The sequence below is a fragment of the Streptopelia decaocto genome, assembly GCF_964273445.1.
Source record: "Streptopelia decaocto genome assembly, chromosome: 3".
NCBI classification, from domain to species: domain Eukaryota; kingdom Metazoa; phylum Chordata; class Aves; order Columbiformes; family Columbidae; genus Streptopelia; species Streptopelia decaocto.
In genome coordinates this window covers 22,628,975-22,649,494 of record NC_138656.1, presented here as the reverse complement: position 1 = coordinate 22,649,494, position 20,520 = coordinate 22,628,975, and the positions used below count along the sequence as shown (strand labels likewise).

The 20,520-nt window shown below is 38.7% G+C and overlaps 1 protein-coding gene across 12 annotated transcripts in view; it reads right to left on the bottom strand.

Annotated features, from left to right (window-relative positions):
* ESRRG (estrogen related receptor gamma) overlaps positions 1-20,520 on the bottom strand; it is a 404,778-nt gene that overhangs the window by 185,089 nt on the left and 199,169 nt on the right. Inside the window, exon 1 of one of the 12 annotated variants that reach the window (XM_082049947.1) lies at positions 15,768-15,785. The exons of 10 other annotated variants lie outside the window; for them this stretch is intronic. The gene's annotated coding sequence lies outside the window, so the exon portion shown is untranslated. Of the gene's footprint in view, positions 1-11,275; positions 12,198-15,767; positions 15,786-20,520 lie in introns of those variants that run through there. One more of the 12 variants, XM_082049945.1, reaches the window with a different exon arrangement.

Here is a 20,520-nt window from a genome sequence, read left to right as displayed (position 1 = left end):
ATGTCATTAGTGATTGTTTCATAAAACAAACAGCCGCTCCGCCATTCTGCTGCAGTTAATCTTAAATCTAAACGTGGCGGCACTTGGGGAGAGTCTCAAACATGGTTTGTTCTAACCAATGCAGGGCTCTTAATCTATTGCAAGTCAAGGCGCTTATCTCTCTGCTCAGCTCAGAGCAGTGATTTCTTTGTCCAAATATCAAACCAAACCCAGTTAATATCATGCTTCCAGCCTTTTCCCAAAGATTTTTCCTCCTTAAATTGTGGCCAAATCGTAAGGCATATTTATTTATTGCTTATAACATTTCATGCTTATTTTTCAATATTAGCAAAGTCAAACTATTTCCAAGTTAGTGCACAAGGGTATTTCAATGAGCTTAACCAGCCAGGTGAACTGATAACTTGGAGATTTACCTAATTGTGCTGGAAAATCATTCATTTTGGATTAAGCCTATAATGGCACATGTGGTTATGATAACTGAGGATTTTTATACGAAGGCCCAATCCAAAGGGCTATTAATCACCTAAAACTTTCATTAATTTCACTGGAAGCAGAGGTTTCCCATCACTTTATGGGATCAGATTTATAGGAGCATTAAAACACCACCACCACCACCACAAAAAAAAAAACCCATCACATACACCACGACAACCAGACCTTCAGCCCAGAGCTGAAGAAAATTTCACAACAGCTTTTCCCAAATGCCTCATACCATATTCCTCCTCGAGAAAAATGAGTTGTTGTTTATCCCATATACTGTTCAGTGCTACCACACCCTTAGCTGCTACACAGGGGTAGGCATATTTTGGCAACTTACATAATTAGGAAGATTACAACACGTGTTTGCAAGGGTATTTGTGCAAATACAGAGAGAATATGTATGTTGTGTGTGTATACAATAGATTTTAATGCTCTTCTTACTTCTTTAAATCTGCTGGAGTCCAGTACAGATTTCAAAGTGCTCTAATTTGCAAAAAATGTATACTTCTGTTCTTGCAAAGTCAGAAGAAAAGTTTTGTTGAACTAGTGGTACTCCAAATGAGAAGGTCTGTATAACAGGACTGACATCTCTCATGGCAAGTTCTTGTATGGTGGGAAGGTAGAAAAAAAGTTTTGCTGCTATAGGAAAGTCATAGGCATTTTTTTGGCCTTACTGTTAGCAATGCATCATCCTCTAGGACCTGAGGGAAAAAAACTTTGATGGCAGAAGAATCCTGAGCTTCTTCATCAAGAAGAAAGAGTAAAAAAAGTCAAGCAGGATTAGCATTCACCTCCGAAAATTCTTAGAGGTAAAAAAGAATTGTGCAGGTATATAAAAAACTTCTTGTAGAATGCTACAATACTAATGCTTATATAGATTGTGTATATATTCCCTGGTTAAACTTAGCAAGCTGGGCTACAGATAGATGTCAATGTAGTGAAAGCATGCAAATTTTTTTCCCCTCTCTTCACTAAAAAAGTACAAAAGAAAACAAAACCAGTGATACACATGAACTCCCACTCTTTTTTGGCAGTACTTGTATCAAATTCCCCTAATACACACAAACAATTGGCCTTGCCTTTTTTCTTTAAACAAAACAAAACAAAAAAAAAGAGGGAGAGGGAAAAATCAATTCAACTCAGGTTTTTCCACATCTTCATATCACTTCCCATCTCAACTGGCTGGAGTAGAATTTCAATTAACTGGTAGGAGTCCAAGAGAAGCCCAGCTGCCTGTGTTCCTCCTGGTCATGCCCCATAATTGTAGAGGGACCTGCATTTTTCAGCCAATGACACGGCTTACAAAAATAGATACACTGAGTTATTTGATAAAGGAACCAAAGCCTGTCACTCCTGTTCAAGTGCCAAACAACATGAGAGTGAGTGAGATTGTGTTCAGATCCCAAACTGGCCGGACCTATTATTCCACAGAACCATCTCATGTTGGAGGTGAGAAGAGAAAAAAAAAAAGGGGGGGGGGGGGGCGGAGGGAGCAACACCACATGCAAGCCAGTCTGTTTCAAAACCTCCTTTTTTAGGAGGAAAATTAACTGCCATATTTCCAGCCTGTCACCCCTCCAGAAAGCTCTCCATTGCAAGGCAGAAGCAGTATCTTTATGCATCTCCGACACATCTATTTTCAGAGAGAAGTAATGTTAGCATGTATACCTCCCCTCTTGTGTATGAAAATAATCACGATTCCCGAGTAAAATTCTGTGAAGATCAACTGTCCAAGCACTACTAAGAAGAAAAAATAGCTGCTCATGGCTTTCTGCACCAAAATTTTGGGCAAGGAGGCTTATAACTCTGTATAGGTACAAAACCTAATCTCTAACGTATTTTACTGGACAATTAATTGATCCTTTAAGAAAAAGTATTTTTATTGAAGTGAAAGAAGTATGTTCATAACTGAGTAGCTGATAAAGTATCTTTGGATTAAGACAAACAATTAATGTTCGTACTTCTGTTCACTATTATTAAAAGTATCAGCTACCTACATGAATTCCAGCATTTTTCTTCTTTTCTTCATCAGAGTTATTTCTGAGTAGAGATATCCAACTCTATAGGAATTCAAACACAAATACTAAATGCTCCATAATGTTCAATATTTCCTGATTATACGAGTCATATAATATCACAAACCATATTTTCACAGAAATATACCGCGATACCTGTCCTATATAGTCCCATAAGTAAACAAGGCAGGCAGAGTGAGTACTGTCATAGAGGTATTTTATGCTTACTACGCTACAGGTGTGCCCCATACTTTACAGATTAAAAAAAATAGGTCACTGTTTAAAGGTGCCTCTCCTAATGCACCAACGTACTAGGTTAATATTTTCTACTATAATCGAGAACTTGTACCCAGTTTTAAAGCTCAAGTGCTGAAAGAGCCAGTAAAAATAAAGCCATAATTATCACGTGCAGACTTTCTACCTTCTATGGCCAATTCAGGTCAGACAAAGTGTATTCTGGTAAGAATAAACTCAGACAACAACCATCTGCAGATCTTGCAGACCTACTCCCAAACTCAGAGCTTATTTAGAGTCCCATCAGAAAAAAGGCCTATTCCTTTTTTTTTTTTTTTTTTGATATGTCAAATACTGTCATACAGACTACCCCCCCACACCTGTCAACTACTTTTCCCACCACAGATTCTGATTCATCCTCCCCAGCAGGTATTCCTACTGTTATACCTCTCCCTCAGCAACATAAAGACATCCATGAAGACCTTGTTCAGGCGGAAACTACAATAAGGAGCCAAAGGAGACTTCCCAGCAGAAAGAACACAAAAAATTCCTTGATCAACATGAACTTCAGATTTATTTGGTATTTGGATAACAAAATAAATCCTTGCATCCATCCTGGTAATGTTACGCCACGCTCTTCCTTCTCAACAAAAATGTCACTATGCTGCCAAACAAGTAGCAACTCAGAGCACTGGGATTAGTAACTCTGCAAATAAAATGATCTCCGCAAATAATCACCTCCCAGTTTCTCTCATCTTCCTTTCCTTGGTTCTTTCTCTTCTTGTTTTTGTTTCGTTTTTCATTAATTATCTTATTCACATATTCATTCCCCCCACTTCAGTCTGTTGATTCCTCTCTGTCCAGTTTTCTTTCTACCTTTATGGCTTCCTCTCTGCCTGATAATTTTAATTAAATCTGAATTACAGAAGTCTAGCTTAAAAAACCTGGGCCAACTGCTTCCATTTAAAAAGAAACACAACCCCAAACCAAAATGCCATACACAGACATGAACATGTGATCCCTCACATACAAACACACAGGCATTTATCCTGGTTGGAAGTTCAAAGACCTATGTGCTTTGTTTATTAATAATATGGGTACAAAGCAAAAAAGAAACACTCAGGACTCAGCCTAAAAGGCCATCCTGATAGGCTAATCTGAAGGCAATCACCAACACTATTATATTGTTACTTATCAAAAGGCTATTTAAACAATGAGATACAAGCCCTTTAAACAACGTAGACACTTGGACTTTGTAATAGAGGTGGCCAAATAGATCACACTGGCTTTGATTTCTGAGTACTGTAAATATGGAAAATTTAAGTAAAGTCTACCCTTTTAATTGGCACTCTGGGCAGTTTACTTAATCAGTTGAACACCTTCAGTGAATGAAATTCCCATAGGAAAGAAGGTTTCATAATCTGCTTACTAGAAGTCCCAATTATTATTATAAGAAATACTGTTAAAAGTATTATAAAAAAAATGTTCCCCCTTCCTGACTACTACCTCATCACTCTAACACCCCAACACCATCTCTGCTTAGTCTTGGTATGTTTTAAACTGTCCAGTCTTCAGGCCTTGAATGTAATGAGTTTCTGTCCAAAACTGAAGGACTCACTTCAAAAACAACAATGCTGTGTCTTTATAATGGCTATTTTATATAGATATATATGTTGAAACAGAATACAATTTATCATCTTTTCTTATTTTTACACTGCTATATTTACACTTGCTATGCAGCATCTCCTTTTGTGGCATGTTCTGCCTGTTAGTCCTCAATTAGCCTCCTGTGTCAAGTTTTATATTAAGACATTTTTCAGGTAATAAACCAGCTTGGTAACTGAGAAAAGAAAAAACTAACTTCTTTTGCCTGATTTTGCGAACAAGGTATCTCTACCTGGCCATCTCAAAAGCCTTGGAGTAAGGGAGACTAAGAGGAGACCTCATCACGGTCTACAGCTCCCTCACAAGAAGAGGAGGTGCACGTGCCAAATGCTTCTCCTTAGTGATCAATGACAGAACCTGAGGGAATGGTAGGAAGATGTGCCAGGGGAGGTTTAGGTTGGACATTAGCAAAAGGTTCTTCACCCAGAGGGTGGTGGACACTGGAACAGGCTCCCCAGGGAGGTGTCACGGCCCCAAGCCTGACAGTGTTCAAGAAGAGACTGGACAATGTCCTCAGACACATGGTGTGAACTGTGGGGTTGTCATGTGCAGGGACAGGAGATGGACTTGATGATCCTTGTGGGTCCCTTCCAACTCAGGACATGCTATGATTCTATTAGTAACTGTAGAAAACCAGAACTTTTTTATGCCAATAATGAAAAGGGGCAAGAGAAACTTTGATTTGTAGTTTATTTGAAAAGATTCAGTTTTATTTAGAATGGTCACGGATCTACAGAAGAACCTGGTGGTGGAGAGTGGGGACTGTTTGAGAAATGAACACAAACTAGTGTGGCTTGAACAGCAGTAGTGCAAAAAACAAAGCCCTTCAGAAAAACACATTTAATTACCTTGAATTTTCAGCAGCCCATAAACACAACAGTCTGGGAGAACAGGGTCGCCCCGCATTGTGTACAAAGGTAAATCCATTGCAGAGTAGTTATTAAAAGCTCAAAATCAGTTTGCTGAGCAATAGTAGTAGGCCAGCAGAAACCTTCTGTGGCACCCAAGCTTCTAATAATAATCACTGTTGTTATTAATGGCAACATCAATGCAAACAAGTAGCACTAGGAAGGAATATCCACGATTCCATTGCATTACTGTACACAGTTTTCTCAAGGGCACATTTGTTGTCAACTACTACCACAGCTCCAGATAAGATCATGGTGGAGGTTTTTCAAATTCATAAATATGAATATAGAAGTCTAAACCTGACTTTTATGCTGATTTTACTTTCATGAGATTCTGCTTTCAAACTGTATAGCTTTAGAGCATTTTCAGAGCAAGCACGCAGACAGCAACAATATGGATTTGTCTGCATACAGTAGTTTCATCTCCAACTTCCCAGCACAATCTACCAGGGAGTAGCACTGTAACAAAAAAAAATCTGCCAGCATTTAGAACCCATAATGCTATTATATTTTTAATAATGAAGTCTGATGACAAACCACAGCTTCTCTTCCATGCTAAATATCTATGGAAAGCTCTACATATTCATTTTCAAAGGAGGGGAAAAAAACCCAAACAAGCAAACAAAAACGTTTCCGTTTGTGCATCCATTTCCAGAAACATCAGAAGCCTCTTACACTGTTCACAGAAAACAACAAAAAGCATGGGTTTATGTCAGATAGATGAAAAGTTTGATGGCTTCTTATGGGCTGTGTTAACAACCCCATTTGATTCTCTCTTGTATATGTGGAATAATCAAAGCAGTGCAGCAAACTTGCTTGGCAATGCAGATAACTATCTGTATGAAGGAGGGGGCTTGATGGTTAGTATCTCATTAGTTTGCTATAAGGATTACACAGAGCAAGGATATCAAACTAATTTTCACCGGAGCCCACATCAGCCTCGCAGTTGCCTTCCAAGGGCCGAGTGTAATCTTAGGACTTAGGAGTAGTTACATTTATATAGTCCTAAGATTACACTCGGCCCTTGGAAGGCAAGCGCGAGGCTGATGTGGGCTCCGGTGAAAATTAGTTTGACACCCCTGACTTAGAGTGAACAAATGTTCTCCGACTTTTTTCCTTTTCTCTTTTTCTTGGAAAAGTTGAGAGGAAAGAATAATAATAATTTTTAAATAGACTTCAGATAATAAATGGTATGTATAAGACCACGAGTAACTTCTTTTATCGTAGAGTACTTTCATCTGAGGAGTTCAAGGCAGTGAAGGAAATGACCAACTTGCAATAGGTCTAATGTATTTTGCATCCCAAATGTACTCCTGAACCTGGCTAGCCTGCTCTTTAGTTTTAAACACAAATTTAATTTCCACTAGAGATGCACTGAATTACACTGATCTAATTTAAGTAACAGTGAACTTTATTAACTTGTAGGATTGCTGAGATTTTCAGTGCTTTATTTTGGGACTGCACACTGGTACACTGAGTTCCCTTGAAGAACTTTCAACAGCAGGAGGTGGCCATCTCCTTCAAAAATTTTTCAGATGTACATAGACATTTGTCTACATATTAGGGTATATATATAAATATATGCGTGTATATATATACACAAACTCGTATATGCATAGGGTTGTTTGTGTATGCATGTAGCCTACAGGCCTCTTTTCTATCATTGAGAAACCATTAGAACAGTGAAGGGGCAAATACCGTGAGGACTATATTCCCTCTAGGGCATGCTGTAGTAGTACAGTTAACCACTTCATGTGTATCATGGGAAGGATATAGCCCTGGGAGTTTCTGAAGGCCAAAGGTCATTTTCCTTGATTAACTCAAATACTGCGCTGAGACTGTAAAGTGGGTCTTGTGATACTTTCACAATGTTAAGTCCTGCCAGTTGTGCATTAGGCAAAAATAACAAACATTATTTTAGCAAGGACCTCAAGGTGGAGTTGGACACTGTTTTCCAAGGCGAAACCAGTTTTCCTCAGGAATACCTCATCTCCTGCCACAAGCTCTTTCCCACACAGAGAGACAAAAGCATAACAATTGCAATAATAATTCCCATATATGATGCATAACTGCTACTACCAGTAGTAATTTATTTTGTAGCTGAGGATGTTTTCTACATGTTCACATGGACAATTACTATCTGCTGTTTGTATTACCACTGTGCCTATAACCGTGCTCATAGACCATGACCCACTGTCTTGTAAATGCTGAAGAAGGTCCAAACAAAAGGACAGTTCATGCCACAAGTAGCTTGCACAATGTAATATGGCTGTAAATTTGAGCTGGCATCAACAGCCGTTGAAATAGCCTGACAACGAAACAACCAGGAACACAGAAATTGCCACGCGGTCTCAAATCTAGTTTCATCTAGAACTATAAGCAGAACCTGATGTGTCAGCAGAAAATGAAGAAAAAAACAAACCCGGCACTAGGCAGACCTGGGATAACCTATCCCCTAAGAAATTGTCCTTGCAAAGTCTCCTAGCAATTAGGGTGAAAACCTAAAGCATATCATTTTAGATCTCTTTCCATAGTCTTCTTTTAATAGATAATAACAACACAGAATATTTTCATTCATATAAATTGCCAGACCTTTTCTAAAAACACATTAAATTCCTTAGCAACTTCCCAGGGCAAAGAAGCCCATTACCTAATTGCACATCAGGTAAAAAATTATTATTTATCAGCCACCTTTCTCTAACATTTCCTTGTCCTTGTATCATGAGATAGAGAAAAGCTCTTCCCAAACTGCCTTCTCTATGCAAAATAATGACTGTTAAAGTCTTATCATGTTCTATTTTTATTCATCTCCTCTCGAAGGCAGCAATCCCAGTCTTTCCAATCTCTCCTCATATGAGAGTTTTCCCATGCACCTGATCACTCTTCTTGCCTCACTCTGAACTCCTGGTAAATCTGTAATACCCTGTTTGAGATGGTGTCACCTACTTGATGAACCAGCACTATTTGCATAACAGCATTACTGTATTTTCCATATTATTCTTTATTCTTTCCTCATGTACAAAACCCTGTCTTTTAACTGAAACTATGCACTGAGCAGATGTCTTCAAGTAACCACGAGTATTGATGGCTGGGTTTCTTTCCTTGACATACTTAAAGTCCAGTTAGACAAACAGTAAAATTTTAGGCAGACAATTAGACATTTTTTTTTTCCAATGCAATCATCGTTACTTTGCATTTATCATCAATGAATTTCATCTATCATTATGCAGCCAGTGAAGTCCTTCAGAGGTTCCTTACAGTCTCTCATCTAGATTTGACTAAATAATTTTATAATACATCTGCCAATTTTCCTATAACTTGTTTTCACAGATTAAAAAACAAAACAAAAGAAACCACAAAACAACAACAAATAAACAAAACCCTAAACCAAATAATGGACATGCAACAGCTTCCTTACATTATCAACATGGCTTAACTCTTGTCTAGTAATAAAGCCTTATAGAGGTGAGAAGGTACAGGAATGCTCATGCCAGTTTCTCCTGTGAAACTACCAAATAGGTGGGAAAAATTTATTACACAGGAAAGAATTACCTATGTACAACTGAACTCTTCACGTAAGCATCCACCTAAGCCTCCATCAGCTGGAAATCATATTCAGTTACTACAAACTGGAACTGAATTAAAACTGATTAGAGGTAAAATGCTGCCTTATTGTGCAAGAGACTACACTCTACTGAAACCAACGTGCTGGATTTTTACTTCAATTGCTTTCATTATTATAACTCAATACACTGGAATTCTTAAAAATAAAAGTTGTCTCAATCTCTCCTTGTGTAGTAATGTCCGTGTATGTGAATTTGGTCCCATCCCTCATCACACACCAGTGCACCACTTGTTCCCCAGCTTGTTCCAGTTTCAGTCAAAAAGCTATCCTCTTAAATTATATGTTACAGAACAAGAATATAACATAGCCAGCAATCCAGGGATCAAGTAGATAGAACGACTTAACCCAAGTCACACCATCAGTGTATGCCACAGGCAAGCATCAGATTATGCTACATCAGTGTCTAAGTTCTGAAGCAGTAATGAAATAACAATACTGGATATTAGTTAGATTGTATTCATATAACAGTAATTCCTTGTGACTAAAAACCTGAATCCAATAATTTTTGCCATTTATTTTGAGTTTTTTTCAATGTTTCTTTTCCCACCTAGCTCTTCCCTTTGATTTATATGATCCTCACAAATTATCTCTTTGAAACAGGCTCAATTTATTTAACAACATCAAAGACTGATTTTTTTTTTATTTAATATGATTTCCTACTACTTAGGATGACCAGTTTCACTGCATTACTCAGTCACTACCTCCATAGCTTGGCCTTTGCACTATGGAACTATTAAGTCAGTCTGAAAGAAGAACTATGTCTAGTCTGCAGCCAAATTCACAGCATTTTTCATGAAAAGACCTCAACATCTTCATTATTAATCATCACAAGAGACTAACAAGTTGCTTTGACCTGGTGCCCCAAAAGCCTCTTCCAGGAAATCAAATGAAGTTAAGGGCAAAATTCTCCAGGCACTAGAGGAAACATGTATGTAACTCTACAGCAAAATTAAGTTTGAATATAGAATACCAGGGGGCTGTCAGATTGAAAGAACCTCATGTATTTATTTATAAATACTTTTCAAGACCTTCACTGGGTCTAGAGCTTTGGATACATTATTCTGAATCATGGCATTTTGGGTACAAAAATAATTGGAATTATTGTTACTGCTACCAAATATGCAGACCTCATGTATCAATGCTTTAGAATCTTCGTCACCCTAGTACTTCCACATCTAAATACACTACACTACTACTATACTACTACTATAGCTGAAGTACTTATTTTGGGACAAATCCTGTACACCTTACTCATACGAAACTCCCACATAAATTAAAACAACAACAACACCACCACCCCATATATAGATGTGCAGCAGTTACATTATGGATAGGCAAACCCTCTGAACCCATTATCGTAGATATCTGAGTTAGGTGTGATTCAGAGCCCACACAGACAGGAGCCTGACATCCAAACACTGTCAATGGATGGAGGGAAGGTCTTACAGAAGGTTCTGCACACACCCTAATTGGATGTTTAAAGTTGGATGTGAAGATCCTCCTTTACAGCACCCTTTTATAAACATACAAAAGCACAACTTGTTCCTGAAGTTCACGTGAGATGCTATGCAAGGCATAGTAAGAAATCACAATTTACCAGCATCCCCTCTACAGAAAAAGGAAACCAGAACAACGCTGCTAGATTACGCATTAATCTTACCAGACCTAGTGAGGAGTCATTTATAGTGTCCTCTTGAATTCTCTCTACAATATGCATTTGCAGCCAGGAAAAAAAAACTATTTTACACATCTTTGCTACTTAAAGCCAGGGGGAGGGGACAGAAAATAGCATTGCCTTTAAAAGATAAATATTTGGATAACAAAATGCAGTGACATTTCGCATGCTCTGATTCACAGTGAAAACATTCACATACCCTTAGCAATAGCTTTCGATCCTCAAGAATAGCTATGTAAGTGGTTAAAGGTAAATTCCTATCTATTTTTTTAGAAAACAAGAACATTTGCAGTTGCTACAAGATGACTTAGTAACTCAGAGCTGTGCCACTTGTGAGTGATGGCACTGTTGTGTCGTTCTTTGACCATTAAGTATCTTCTCTGTGCGCTTGTGGCTCTCCGTACATATTAATACATGAGCTCCATGCAGGTTCTCAAATTCCAGGGAAAAAAGTACCTAGTATTGGTCTGGAGAAAAGATAATGATTTTAAAAAGCTATGGAGAAATTAACTTTCCAATCAAGATTTCAACTTGTTGACTTACATGAATCAATACGTATCATTTCCAATCTTTATGTTATTGTGTGTTAGAAAAGTTAGCGCTGAGCTGCAGAATTAGGTCACTTGCATTAGATCTTCTAATTAACCAGTTCTTCCTTTAAAAGAGCACTCACTTGGCTTTCAAGACTACTCCAGCATTTTGTCAATAGAGTTCAGAACAGGGCTAATGATTACCATTAAAGAAAGCCCAGAGTGATTCCAAGAACTTATCTTTCTGTATTTTGTTCTTTTTATCCAACTGTGGGATCCTGGAGTGAAGTCACTTCAGACAACTGTTCAGGTTTAGGGAAGAGAAAAAGAAGTCAGGGATAGAACAAGACGAAAATTTTCCCTAAGTGGAAAACACCAGCTACTTCAACACAATACTACCCTCCAATCTACAGGCTGATGACAGAAAATCAACACATCCCTAGACATGTTATTAATAAATACATATTTTTTTTATAATGGGCTAGTAGTCTTTTGGGGGAAATGTAAAGAACATCATTAAGACATACACAAAAATATTTTCCTTGTATTATTCTCTCGCTCTGATTCCTGACCTTTGTAGTGTGTTGCATTGTAAAGAAATTCTGCCCAAATTCTTGGAATGCCTGGCCCTTGCCATAACTATACTTGTGCTTTCCTGTGCTTGTGTACGGCCTGCAGCAGTTTGTCTCATCTGCTCCTTACAGAAGTGTCTTCAGCCAAACTGGTGTCTCCTTTGCCAGTCTACCTCGACACTTAACTTAAAGTCTTGTGAAGAATTTCCTGCTGAATTTCACCTTTCCAGTTTCTTACACCCTTCTGACAGGTGTTCAAACTCAATCCTGACTGATTTTAAAGAAACTGAATATGGCTGTATGCTCTGTACACATCGCTGTTTTGCATGAGATGCTATTTTCCTTACAACATCCCTTTTTCATTGCTGCTGTACCTTTTTTTTTTTTTTTTAAAAATATCTAGATGAGAAAAATACTAGCCCAAGCTGCTTTTAAGGAAACCCGCATCACTCAGCTGTGCACATCACCCTGGGAACAGTGGAGGCTCTAGTATTATAGTTAAACACACCACCTTTCCTCAGGACCTACACCTGGCAGCAAGGACTCTTGTGTGTGTGCGCGTGTGTGCGCGTGTGTGTGCGTGTGTGTGTGCGTGTGTGTGCGTGTGTGTGTGTGTGTGTGTGTGTGTGTGTGTGTGTGTGTGTGTGTGTGTGTGTGTGTGTGTGTGTTCGGGTTTTACGCCGCCAGTGTCCTGTCCCAGCCTGAGGACCATGGGACAGTCACCCCCCTGCAAAAGCAAGGCCTAGAGAGGAAGATCCCCAGTAATCTGGGCAATTTCCTGCTGGGAAGCCCAGCTGTATTCCAAGCCCATCCCACTTTGAGATCCTTCCCTCCGATCATCAGTGTATGGTGGTAAAGGTTTTGTGCTTTTCACCCTTTTATGGTGTGAAAGGGTGACTTTGGGTCAAATACAAGACCAGCATGTCCAAAAATATATTGCTTCAGCTTACTGCTTCACTTAGTGTGCTTAGTTTATGTTCCGGTAGTTGAATTCTCCAGTTAACTACTTTGTTTGCTTTTTTAATAAATCTCTTTGAATTGTTATCTCCTCATAGTGCTATCTCAGTTACTGAGAGTTTTTCCCTTTACATTTATATAAGACTACTCCTCCTCCCTGCTGCCTTCATCTTTGATCTCCTCTCAGGAGTTAGAAATTATTGACCGCACATGCTGTGTTGATTTTCCTGCTTGCCATTTGAATGAATTATCATCATTATGCAATTCTGCTAGAAACATTAAATTTACAGAGGGTGAAGTTTGTCTGGATGGCTAAAAAACTCAAATGGTTCCTTTTTACTTTTACCTGCTAGGAACCCTTGAAATTTTGGACTCCATGGAAAGGCAAATTCCACAAAGCTCCAGACTTGATGACCCAAAATGTAACGAGGCACTGGGTAAAAGTTTAGCTGTAATCAATGGGAAACTCCTGCTGTTTTTAACCCTAACCCTTTTCTGCACTTGGTGAGGAATCTGTATATGACTTGGCATTTAGCATATGTTACATTCCTATATGACCTGGTGTTTAGGATATGTTAGATGAAAAAGGATTGCTTGATTTACCATAAATTAGTAATGGGCAAAAGTAGCCAGCTGGGCTACTCCCATTGATTATAATGAGTAGGATTCCTCTAAGAGTATCCATTTCCATGTAGTCCCTTTGCTTTTTGTATGACTGAGAATCAAATTTAAAGGAAACTATGTTATCAATATTTTAGTGGATATACTCCATTTTAATGAGATTTGTAAAATACAGGTTTGGCCCTAGATTAAAAATAAAACATGTCAGTTTGTTATTCCCATTGCTTTTTTGGCTATTGTTATTTAAAAATAAAAATCACAAGAATGTGTGTGTGTATATATATATATATGTATATAAAAAACACATAGACATGCCTGTTTCTGTGTCAACAAACAGCAATCCTCAACTACTTCCACCTTGAGATTCCTGTGGATGAGTAGATTATCATTTTCAAAACATGGTTACTAGAAGACTTCTGTGAGAGGATGTACGAATAAGGATGCCGAAACTTTGCAAAAGAGGCACCCAGAGAAAGTCCTCTGGGAGAATTTAGTAACTGCACGTTTCAAAATTGTGTGGTTCCTTAACCATATATTTTTAACCCAGTTTTATGTCAACATTTAGAGAGTAGCGGAGTACAAGAACATCAGCACAGCTTCTAATGTCTACATTGTCACACTGTTTTTAATTTAAAAGCAAAGAGCCACGCTACCCTTTAAGATACAATTAAAAGAGCAAATATGATTTGATTTATTAAAAGCTACTAATAAGCAAAGCTAGCCAGCTGGTCTCAATCTACAAGGGGAAGAATGATGGATGAACTTATAAGATTCATAGTTCACCTGACAACTAATCCGCACGGCAGCTACAGTGGCAGTTCTGTGGGAAGTGGTGCAATTGCACACAAATCATCATCATCTTCGTCATTTGTATGTCTATGGCAGCTTTCAGTCCTCTAACTCGCAGATCTTTGCAGACGCTTAATTAAGCCTCATGATATCCCCTCAAGGGAAGTCAATATTAGTTTACCTATAGGTAAACTGAGATACAGCAATGCACAACTTGCTCAAGGTCATAGAGTGGGCCAGTGGCAAAGCCATGAATAAAATCCTCTAAATTCGACCCCAGCAGCATGATTTAATTACAAAATGATGCTCCCCTTCTGTTAGCAGTTCCACACTGGAAATAGCAGCAGCAGATGCTTTTGGGAAGGAAGCAAAATGTGGCAAGAGCAAGAGGTAACAAAGTAGTAAAAACAACCCAAACAATATAGAACTATGTACAAAAAAAAAATCCATTAAAAAAAAAACCCTCTCTAAACATGGAAACAAGTCTACTGGGCATCTTTTGTTGAATAAATTAGTTTTCTTTACTGAGGAGGGAATTTCATAATTTTACTTGCTCCCTAAACTACCACTCTCAACAACTAATTAATGTTAGTGGCTAGATAAGTAAACTAAACCATTGTGGTAGCATTTCTCAGATGTTTTGCATGTATGCAGACAGTGAAAAAAAACAGATGGAGAATACTATAATGAATTGAAATGTTCTATTTAAAAACTGTTTGTCAGCTGTAGTTAAGTTGACACTGTCATCATGGCAACAAATCACAACAGTTCACATGTTGTGCCTTGGCGCTCAAGTTTGCTCCTCAGAGCTGAGCTGTTGGAAACTGGAAGTTCTTGAGCAGCCCAGCGAGTGGAACGACAAACAAGCAGCGGCCACCTCAGGTTTCTACGGCACTTGGACTGGAAGGAGAAAGGTCAAGGGAGCACTAGGCTTTATAAAAAGCTGATGGTTACCTATACTATGCTGCACCAGATTAAAAAAATAAATAAACCAATCTACATAAGAAAAACACTCAAAACCATACAAAGCAACCTCGTGGCCCTGATAACAGGCTAATGGTTTTCAGCTCAAGGTCACTGGTTGAAGTCAAGTTTGCTCTTGATGGAACTCAAAGTCATTACAAACTGCTGTTCAAAGCCCAGCCTATGCAAAATGCACTTCTGGTCTCTCTGCAGACCCTAGTGGCCTGGAGCCCACAGATATTTAACAATCAAACATCATTTCAGCTGGCACTGCTTGGCACCTTTCTTGATATTCTCAGTGGAGGAGTGAGCGGGCACTGACAGGGTGCTCCCTGAGCACCCTGGGACAAATCGCCCAGTTCAGCAGGTGCCCTGGCCAGGCTCTGCTTCTGGACAGGGTCCACTTGCTTTTGCTTTTGCAGAGGGGTGACTGTCCCATGGTCCTCAGGCTGGGACAGGACACTAGCGGCATAAAATCCAAACACACTCAAGAGTCCTTGCTGCCAGGTGTGGGTCCTGAGGAAAGGTGGTGTGTTTAACTATAATACTAGAGCCTCCACTGTTCCCAGGGTGATGTGCACAGCTGAGTGATGCAGATTTCTTTAAAAGCAGCAGCCCTTAGTGCTGCCACTTTGCTACTCTTTACCAATTTGCTTTGAGGTTGGTGGGGATTTTTGTTTGATTTTTCTTTCTATACATGAAAGGAAAAAAAAATACATATTTTCATACTCACAATTTATTGCCCAAATCCAAAGCGGGTCAATCTGTAGTGGAGGAAAAAGCAAGGCATTTCACGAGGTGGCAAAGAATTAGGCCCTTAAATCCTTTGTCTGATTTAACTCCAACACCAGTTGAAGCTCAAATGGGGATCTTGGTATCATCCATTCGTAATTAAGATTACACTACTATACTCTGTAGACAGTAATAACATTTGGCAGGACTGAGATTTCTGTCATCTTCTCACAGGGCTTTTGAACGTAAGTCATGCTGCTAAAATAGCCTGCAATTCTAAATTACTCCAGATTAATTTAAATGGATTTGCATTTACATTTCTTTTACTTGTATTAGTTATGGCTATGCACAGTCAAAAGGAGTAATTAATAAAGAGTAAAATCGCAAAAGCCTGATTTTCTTTACATCACCAGTAACTGGTTTGAATCTAATAGAACTAATACTTGTGTAGAAGAGTGGAAAATGATAGGCAAATAAGTTTCAAACACTCTACTTGGTCTTAATTATTCCACTTCTAAAGAAGAGGTGAGAAAAATGTCTGCAGAACTGCCTACTCAATAGAGCATGAATAATGAAAATATCTCTACACAGCTTGCAACCTCTTATAATGATGGTTGCAGAAAAAGAGTACATTATTAAACGTTGTGGCAAATGCATAGGACATTTATATCTCAGTTCTTTATTTTGCTAGATTTATGTGTTTAGTTAGTTGTGATCAAAAGTATTTGCAATACTTCTGGATGCAGAATTGTTCTTGCTATTGTCTCATGGAAAGACAGAGATTGTCACGAGGGAAAAATCAGACACTGGTTTTAGCAGCAAGGACTTGATTTATCATTGCTTCAAACAAGTTTCATGCATTAAAGATCCCTGTACAGAACATGACATGTTCTTTCTTTAAAAACAGCTACACACTTTAGGACAAGTGACATGATCCAAATGGTCTCGGCTGACATTGATGGCTATTCTAATGCAGCACCAGAATGTCTCCCTGACTCAATGTGTTTAACATTTTTTCAAACAGAGAGGAGAAGAATAAAGGGGAAAAAATACTTAGTTAAAATGAAATCTCTGTTCTGCAAAACTTCAGTTTTCATCTCACTGTCTGTACTGACTGCTATCCCTTAGGCTAAAGAAAGCATTTCTACATACATACACACACAACCCCCCTATATTCAGATGTGAATTTCGGCATTTGCTAATCATCTGTTGAGGGTCACATCTGAAATCCACTCATCTGAAGGGAAAACACTCCCTCATCTTCACTCGCCTTTGGAACAAGTACATACAGTTGTGTTAATTATAGGAAATAAATTCCTAAGTAACACTGCGGAAGCAAAACCACATGTAGACATTTTTACTGGGGGAAAGAATCAGGGAAGAAGGAGGAAGACTGACAGAGCTGAAAGGACCCAATGGTATAACAGGGTACTGATAACACAGTGTTTTAAGCTGCTGTAACAATTCATCTTGAGAAAATCCTACAGCACTTCACATAAAACAGGTAAGCACATTTTTATATTTTAATATAGCTGAAATGTTTTACAGTTAAGTACCCCCCAAAAGGCAACTGATTCTGTAAAGTTGAAAAAAATAAAGCTAGTTTATTATTTTACTATAGAACATGTGAACCTGTCATTTTCACCAAGTCTTTTGGTTTTTCTTTTCTTTCTCCACTATATGGAAGTCTATTCTTTCCTTACAAGACGTGTTATTGTCCCGCTATTACAAGAAAGATTTGGTGAAATTTCTTTTGGATCCCACCAAAACAACATGAAGGGTGACTACAAAAAGAGATGAAAAGTGATCTGAAGTATTCCTTTTTCGAGGGAGAAAATATCAGCCACAATATCATTGATTCTGCTCACACATCAGATTAACATGAAGACAGCAGCAATTATGTTATTCTAGATTTATATTATATGTAAATGGACAGAACAACCCTCCATCCCTGAGGTTCCAAGGAGTTACAGACAACTTAAATACTCTTTCTTCCTTCATCATTTGCCAGTGTAACTTCTCTCCTGCTTTCCTCCTACAGTCTGAGTCTTGTTATGACTCTCATGGCTCTGATTTCCTCTTTCCCACCCTCAGATCAAATTCTTCCACAGACATGAAAGGTTCCTCTGCTCTGCTTCTGCGTCCATGCACTTCAGATACAGCAATTGCTCCTTTAAGTCAACCATCTGCACTTCTTAGTGTCGAGAAAACTAAACTACTTCAAAAAATGGCAGGCTGGACTGTCAGTGATCATGTAAGGACTGCAATCAGTTGAGCTATGCCGACTTTAGTACATCAAAGAAAGGAGATGGCTCATTGACCAAAGCAGTTCTTTTCAGCACTAATCTCAGCTCTTCAGTGGCCAGGTGACCACCATGGCAGGGCGACCAACATCAGCCTCCATGCAGTCACCTGGCCAGCAAGGGCTGCAAAGAAACAACAGGCTCTGAAATGTACCCACTGCCCAGTGAGGAACATCCAGTGAATTAAGCGATTATGCCACCAACCCCCCTCACCTCTGCAATGGCAAGTCATAACATACCAGACCATTTTAAAACACAGGATATGTTTACCCTTATTTTATTCCATCCCTGCACAGACAATCTTTGCTAAGGAAAGTAACCTAAAAAGGGGCTAATCACAACACAAAAAATGAAAGCACCTAAACAGCACCTTCACTAAAGGGAAAAAAAAAAAAAGGGGGGGGGGGGGAAGTGCCAAACTGCTATTTGCACCTCTAAGTGATCAAATTTGTTTCACGAGACACTGTGATTAAGCTCAACAGAAGAGCTGGTACATACTGACTGCTGCTTAGCATGCTTTCAGTGTTATTCTCGATCTCCAGGTAGCAATTACACATGATTTCCTAAATATTTTGTTTTGCATTATGGCCCAAGCCTATTTCTCCTTTGGATCATCTCTATCTTAAGGCTAGTAATGGAAAGAATACTGGTACAAGGAGAGAAATCAGAGTAGCTTATTTGCTTTTAGCATTCCCCTGAACAAATTCTTAAAGTTTTTCCAGAACATTTTGGGCTGAATGTGTGAGTCCACAGATTCGCAGCATTCACCTGCAGTTTGAGGAAGAGGAATGAAGACACTGCAGGTACAGAAGAGCATTTGAGAGCAGGCTTGAACAACCTGTATATAACTTTAGCAGACTTTGTACAGTTGAACTTATTTTCACGCAACAGAACTCTGAGAGTACAGGTAGAGGTGTGAAAGTAGCTGAGAACAGAACCAAAACATACCGCCAACCTGCAAGAACCTCAGCATTTCCCATGTACAACCAGTGATGTCTTCCCAAGCAAAAACGTGGGTGTCCAGATCCCCTAATGAGGTCACAACTGGTGGGTTTCTTCTAACTACATAAGTGTGATGCCAAAGTTGTTCATCTATTATCTCTTTAAAGCTGACAGAGAGGCAGGTACTTTGTTGAATTTCTCTCTTCTAAGGTAGCCATCTGAAAGAAGGAAAATACATCGTACCCTAGAAGGCCCCATTTCTCTCCACCAGCTATAAAGAGAGTCAAGGATGGTGAGCTCAGATACAGAAGTTTACACTACAGATGTCTAAAGTTAAGTGAAATGAATCTCATCATAGGAGTTTTTTCCAAGGACTTGAAAGAGGAGAGGATTTCATCAAAGAGCTATTTCAAGATAACTGTCATAGTCAAAAAAAAAGGGAAATAATTTGCTTAGTTATGGCTGGCTTTAAATTTGGCTTGTTTCTCCTTAGTAAAATTGGTTTAAACATCACATTCAGAGTTATTTCACTCTGTTTGCAACAATACAGTAAATGGGTCAGAAGAGAAGACGAATATGAGGATTTATCCCCTTTGTTCTTGATTTTACAAGTGAATTACTATAAAGTCCCATTCATAGTCTCTCTGCATCCTCAGTGGTCTCTTTGTAAAAGCAAAGTGACTTCACCAATTACACATTTCTAGAATGATCTAGATTCCTTGATACAAAGATTATGAACATTACATAGTAATATTTTTCTCACTTAATTTTTTCCTTCTGTAGGTCCCTGACATACCTCACACAACATTCTAGCAGGACAAAACAGCTTTTTACTTCTACTTTTTCAAAAGAAGGCAAAGGAAAAGGTGATTTCCCAATTTATATTTGTTGTTGAGCCTCATTATTCCTTAAGAAAACCGTTTAATTAAAACCATCGTTTATCCACTTTGTTTGGTGAACCTCCCTGTGAACATTAAGCAGAAGGACTTGCACACAACTGTACAGGGGCTACTGGTAATTACATAAAACCAAAGAGACTGAAGAGACTAAAGGCACAGAGTAAGGCAAAGTGCTTCAATAAAAATGCGAAGGGTGGGGTTTTTCTTGTAAGAAATGGATTAAACATAGCTGAAGATCTTACAGGTGTGGTTAGACTTTAACTGGGCTGGATTGTACTGACATTTATTAATACAATTTAAAGTCTTCAGTTAATACGCTTGAACTCTCTTGGCTTTAAACAGGGTGTGTAAGAGATTGCTGTACCAACACATTAATCCAACAATGCTCTCAACTTTTCTATTTCCTTTCTTGACATTTCTCTTTGACCACTGTCAGGCTAACAGTTGCTTCTTGAGAGAAAGAAATAGAAATACCTCATACACAGACAAGGATCCTCCACTTATTTATCTCTTGTTATTCTCTTGCTGATAGTCTCCCCCTGTCACTGTACAGTAGCAGCCAAAGAGGCCAGGCAGGTGCATTTCTTTGTGCAGCTGAAATGATGCTTCG